The 6416-nt window shown below is 41.4% G+C and overlaps 1 pseudogene across 1 annotated transcript; it reads right to left on the bottom strand.

The window, feature by feature from the left end:
• Positions 1–1824: 1824 nt before the first annotated feature.
• Positions 1825–3743, bottom strand: LOC149816551 (AAA-ATPase At4g25835 pseudogene; annotated as a pseudogene). The gene has a single exon (XR_016427709.1). The product of XR_016427709.1 is annotated as an AAA-ATPase At4g25835 pseudogene (transcript).
• Positions 3744–6416: the final 2673 nt, after the last annotated feature.

Here is a 6416-nt window from a genome sequence, read left to right as displayed (position 1 = left end):
CTTAGTAGTCACAACCTTCAAATTCAGAATATACGAGGACAAGGGTACGATGGTGCTAGTAATATGTGGGGTGCTTGGAATGTGCTCCAAGCTTTATTTTTGAAGGATTGTCTTTATGCATATTATGTCCATTATTTTGCGCATCGTTTGCAATTAACATTGGTTTCTGCAGCTAAGGATGTTCGTGACATTTGGCAATTCTTTTCTCATTTGGATAATGTTAACATTATTACTTCTTCGCCTAAGCGTGTTGGTGAGTTGAAAGTTGCACATAAAAAAAATTAAGCATTTGTTAGAAACTGGGGAATGATCGACAAGAAGTGGGGCTAATCAGATTGAGAACTTGCATAGAGCAGAAGCTACTCGTTGGAGTTCTCATTATGAATCTGTAAAGAGCTTGATGGATATGTACGTTGCAACATGTAAAGTATTTGAGTGCCTGATTGAAAATTCTCCAAGTGCTAGATCTCAGGCCGAAGTTGATCGTGCATACACTTGCATTACAAGTTTCAAATCTGTATTTGTCTTGCATTTGATGAATCGAATATTCGCAGTTACTGATATTCTATGTCAGGCCCTTCAAAAGAAAAATCAAGATATCTTAACTGCTATGAGATTTGTCTACACTACAAAGATTGTGCTTCAAGCTTTTAGAGAAGATGGTTGGGAAGAATTCTTTCAAGAGGTAACATAATTTTGTTCAACAAATGATATTTGCCTACTTGACTTCAGTGGTTCATATATGGTTGGTCGATCCCGTGGTCGTGAGTATCCTTCGGTTGAGCATCACTATCATTTTGATGTTTTCAATAAAGCTATAGATTTCTTGTTGGTGGAGTTAAATACTAGATTTAATCACACATCAGTCGAACTTCTTTCTCTCAGTGCTACATTAGATCCTAGAAACTCATTTGAATCCTTTAATATAGTTTATATTTGCAAGCTTGTAGAGAAGTTCTATCCTCAAGATTTTACACCACAAGATATATTTTACTTGAAAGCAGAGTTACAACATTATCAGATTGATGTGGTTTCTGATCATCGATTTCAAGTACCTACTCTACCTGATTTGTATCAAAAGTTGGTTGCAAGTGGAATGTCAGAAAGTTATGTCATGCTAACTAGATTATTTCATCTTGTATTGACATTATCAGTTTCTACGACCACTACAGAACGAGCATTTTCAGTGATGAAGCATGTGAAGCCGAAAATTCGTAACAAAATGGACGACGGTTTTCTTGCTGACTATATGACATTGTACATCAAACGAGAATATACTATGACTTTAGTTATAGATTCTCTTGTAGATGAATTTTATGCTGCGGGTAATCGTCGGGGTCCATTTTAGTTGGTACTTTTGTATTTTGATTTATTTTGTTATAAATAAAATTTATGCATTGTTATGAACTTCAAATTATCGCACCAGTGTTATATATTGCCATTAGATAATGTTTAAGAACTTTCTGTTGAGGTTGAGAACGACTGCAGGAAATAGTTTGATTTATCCATATGAAATAGATATTTATTAATAATTGTAGCCATTTTTTATTTTATCTCAATTTTTTTTTCAGGGGCGCTGCCCCCGAACCCAAGACTATCACACCAATTTTTTTTTCTACACCCCCCCCCCCCCCCCCCTCACATGAATCCTAGCTACGCCCCCGCTTGTGCAACCCTACGGCATAGTGGTTCTATATTGTTTATATGATCCTTGTTTGTGGGCATGCATGATGCAGACCTTTGGTGGTTGCAATGGGCAGTCCATCTGCGGCTATCAAGTGACTGAGACCAATTAAATAGTCATACCCTTCTGTAATAGCATCACTAAAGACAAGGAGAAGAATATCATGCATTGCCATCTGCAACTGTCAAGTGGCTGGGAGCAAGGAGCAATTAAATAGTCAGACCCTTCTGTAACAGCATCACTAAAGACAAGGAAAAAGAGAGAAAATCGTGCATTGCCTCCTATTTCTAACTAGTTACACACACTGCCAAAGGGGATCCAAATTACAAGACAGCCTTTAAATCAAAGAAAATTCAGATGCCATTTACAGACGCTGTCCGCATCAGCTTCCTCATCCTCAAGAAACATCTCACCTTCCTCTGCCAACTCCCCTGAACCTTGGCCTTCTTGCTTGCGAGGCTGTCCTCAGGCTCCTCACCCTCAGTTTCAGGTGACTCCAAGAAGAAACTGCTGATCTTCTTCTCCTTTGTCGCCACAACGTCATCGCCAAGCTCAACTGAGCTCCCAACACTCGACTCATGACGGCCATGCAGGATGCTCATCTGCAATGCCATGATAACTGCTCTAATGGCAGTATCAGCATCATCCTTGTTCTTTATCAGGATTTCCCCTATCTCTGCTGGCGTTAGGCTGCCACCAGCCTCGATGCACCTGTCCAGCTCTGGGAACAGATTATGTTCAGCCAAGCCCAGGTAATTGAAGGCCAATGATCTAAATGCATGAAACCTGCAAGTGGAGAGCATCACATGCATATCCATTCGTCCGCACCGCACAAGTGCAGCATCGATGTTGTCCTTGTGGTTCGTGGTGAAGACTATGACCCGCTCATCTCCACAGCATGACCACAGACCATCAGTGAAGTTGAGCAGCCCCGAGAGTGTGACTCGGCTTTCCTCCCTCACACTGTACTCCGAGCTTGAGTGCCCAGATCTCCTGCTCTGAACTGGCTTCTTCGGCCTCGCAAGTCTGTCTGTCAGATCAAGCGAGCAGTCAATGTCTTCGATAACTATGATCGACTTGTTGGTCGTCTGGATGAGCAGCGCCCTCAGTTCAGAGTTGTCCACAACTTTGGTGAGCTCAAGATCGTAGACATCATAGTGCAGAAAGTTCGCCATTGCTGCAATCAAGCTCGACTTCCCGGTCCCAGGAGGGCCGTAGAGCAGGTACCCCCGCTTCCACGGCCGTCCGATCCTCCTGTAGAAATCTCTTCCATTGGAAAATGCAGTGAGATCAGCTATCAACGACTTCTTCAGCTCCGGCTCCAGTGCAAGCGTGTCGAACGTAGCAGGATGGCGGAAGGGGACGGAGGCCCAGCCGAGCTCGCATGCGCCATGGCCATTGTTGGTGTAGAGACGCCGGTCACGGGACATGCGCTCGAACTCTTCGGCACGAGCGGCGATTTCTGCAAGGTACTCGGGAATAATGGTTTTGCGGTGAGACTTGGAGAGCTCAAGGCAGAAGCTGCGCTTCTCCTCGAGTGAGTCCTGCGCGGTCTCGACGTGGTGCGTCCACCAGAGACGGTGTCCACGGAAGGAGTCTTCGACGGTGTGGTTGGGAGAGACCATGGAGGAGATGATGCAGGAGTTCTTGGGGCGGGTGAGGGTGACTCTGCGTGGGGAGGACTCATCGAGGGTGTTGAGGTAGAGGTGGACCTGCCTGTAGAGCTCGTTCACGTCCACCCCGCAGTAGCTGTTGAACTCGGGGATCTCGAAGTAGTAGTAGTGGTTGAGGACGTCCTGGAGGGACTCCCACCATGACTGGAGGAGGGAGAGGAGTTGAGAAGGGAGGACGTTTTGGAGGACTGTGACTAGTCCCAGGAACGACCACAACTGGGTCAAGATCTCCATCAGTACCCGATACTTTGTCTTTGCTTTGGTTTTTGTTCTCTCTGTTTTCTGTCTCACATGGACTCTCTCCCAAGCTGCAATTCGTTCATTTTATTTTGTCGTGCTTGCAAGAATGCCCTTGCTATGGTGATGTATTTCATAACTGCCACTACTGGGGTGGTTTAGTTTCCCTGGTATTTGGGTAAAACTAAGAACTTAGTTGGCTCATTTATACGAATCTTGATTTTCAGCTTCTTAGGTTTTGCTTATGAAATCTTGGATTAATAATAGCCTATTTGAACATTTAGGATATGTTGTAGTATCGTGTTTCGTGCTTATGATCATCTCATCTCTCTCTCTCTCTCTCCAAGTGCAGAAACTTATTTATGTTTTAACAGGTTTTCAGAACCAAAAATCTATGGCTCGTATTACACTAAAACTTTACTATGAAAAATATTTTTTTTTTCTTTCTATCGAGTAATTTTATCTAAAGCATGTTTTCTTGTAAAGAAGCAATAGTACAACTGCAAACAACTACGGGTTTAGATTGAGGAGAAAACACCTGCAACATTGAGAACTAATCGGTCTGTTCATCAGTTCATTCTCAAACTGGGTAGTGTGTGTGTGTGTGAAATCTCCTCTCTTTAAAAAGGAAATGGCTACGAATTCATGCAATGGATTTGCCTTGTAATGCTCAAATATGATGCGGGGTAATCCTCAGTTGCTATCGAATTTGGAAGGATAAGCCGCCAGATTGGTATCCTACTTTGAACTCTATTTTTGATGTATAGATGATTTTGTAATCTGGTAGGAGTCTGCAAAAAAGAAAAAAAAAGTGGAGGGTAATATAATAACTAATTCTTTAATAGGAAGGGTAGTCTGTAAACTTTTTCTCAATTGGGGAGAGTTGAGTGGGTTTCTCTTTTGGAGAGTAAAGTTTGTGTTTCAGGGATAAAAAGGTAAAGCAAGAAGACACGACCTTCTTTTTCATTAGGGTTACAGTAAATATTGAGCTTTAGAAGGAAAGGAGAATAAACGGTGTCCCTCCCGCACGCTCACAGACTATGGCTTTTACTTTTTCTTTCCCTCCCACTTTTTTCTTATGATTTCTTTTGGAAATCAATCTTTTATATATATATATATATATATATATATATATATATATATATATATATATATATATATATATATATATATCTTTGTCAAGGACAACAGATAAGATACTTTCCTTATGTTGTTTGGTAGATCTCACAATACTAAAGAAAACCTATTTGTAAATCAAATGGTGTTACACCTCATGTAGGGCTGGTAAACAAGCTTTGCTCCTCCTTGTAGCGAGCTAAGCCAAGCTTGAGTTCATGGTGAGCCTGAGTTAAACAAGCTGAGCTCAAGTTGGCTCATTTACAAAAGAAGACATTTTTCAAAATTTGAAATAAGAGAACTTAGACTCTAAACCTAGCCAAGCTCTGAGTCATTTAAAAAATAATACATTGTTGTAAAGATGTAAGCAATAGGATTTGAATAATTATAAACTTATTGTTTGCAAACCCAACACTTCAACCATCTATATTCTATAATTAAAATATATGTAAAATGTATTTATTTCTAGTTATGAGTTTGAACGAGCTCACCAATATGCAACAACTGCAGCCGTCCATCTCTCAGTCACAAATGGACGGCCCACGAGGTGGTTGATGAGGCTTAGGCCTAAGGCAAATGCCATAACCAGTTCACAGCCTCTCCTGCCCGATATTGTACTGGGGATCCACTAATCTCTTAACTCATCTTATGTGCGTGCAGCGAATCAAATGACAGCATTTTGAGTGAAGCCCGCATTCTGTTGCCGTGAGGCCCATAGAATGCTGCCATGTGAATCGGCTGCTGACACACATAGGAGATGAGTACAATACAAGCGCATAGAAGATGGCCTATAGATAATCCCATTCAGATTCAGAAGCTTTGATATCAATGATGATGATTGGATTTCAGATATCAATTGGCATGAGCTAAATTTGAATAGGCTGAGCTGCTCAAGTCTTAGCTGAGCCAGGTGAGTTTAATAGCCCACCAGGTGATGCTGAGGGACTTGTATTCTCTATGCAGGCATGCTTCATTCCTTTGTGACTTTATCACATCATTTTTCCCAAACTTGGTGGTTCAACTTTACTGCAGTGACGATTCCAAAGGGGAGAAGGTCCTATAAAATATATAGCTCGGCACCAAGATCATAAAATGCTTTTACATGTTACATGCATGTGAGGGCTTAAGTTTCCGTGGGATGTTAATTTATCAATCATTTTCTCATTAAAGTGAAAATTGAACCTTTGTGCTCTTTGCTTCAAATTGTCTTCTCAAAAGGCTCAAATTTCTGTCTGGTTGCTTCACTTTTGTTATAAAAAAAAGGCTATCTGCATGGGTCACATTGAGGCCAAAAAATGTGGGTATCTTGGTGTTTTACAGCCATCATGAGTTTCTTTTTTAAGTTGAAATTTCAGCGTTCTTTAAACATAAAAAAAAGAAAGAAAGTGTGGAGCAGACACGAGAGTGGGAGGTCAGCCTTGTGAAAAGGGGTGACCATTATCCAGACAAAAGCTTCCACACTTGTGTAGGAAATATCAAGATGCAGCTGGCCACTGCTGATATCACGCAAGAACAGCCTGAGGAATCGATACTTCTTATATGATTCTCTGTCAAAGAAAGCCTATGGAAAACCTGACAAGAACATGAAATTGATTGGCAAGTCCTGCATTAGAAAGATCCACATTTCGTGGTAAGATCGGTAGCTAACTTTGAAAGCAGGCCACAGAAGTGGAAGATGATGTTGATTGAGAAGGTGCTGGCAACCA

Source organism: Nuphar pumila, chromosome 14, assembly GCF_984573655.1.
Source record: "Nuphar pumila chromosome 14, dmNupPumi1.hap1.1, whole genome shotgun sequence".
Lineage (NCBI taxonomy): Eukaryota > Viridiplantae > Streptophyta > Magnoliopsida > Nymphaeales > Nymphaeaceae > Nuphar > Nuphar pumila.
The sequence above is the reverse complement of the archived record's forward strand: the minus strand, read 5'-3'. Positions and strand labels throughout refer to the sequence as shown.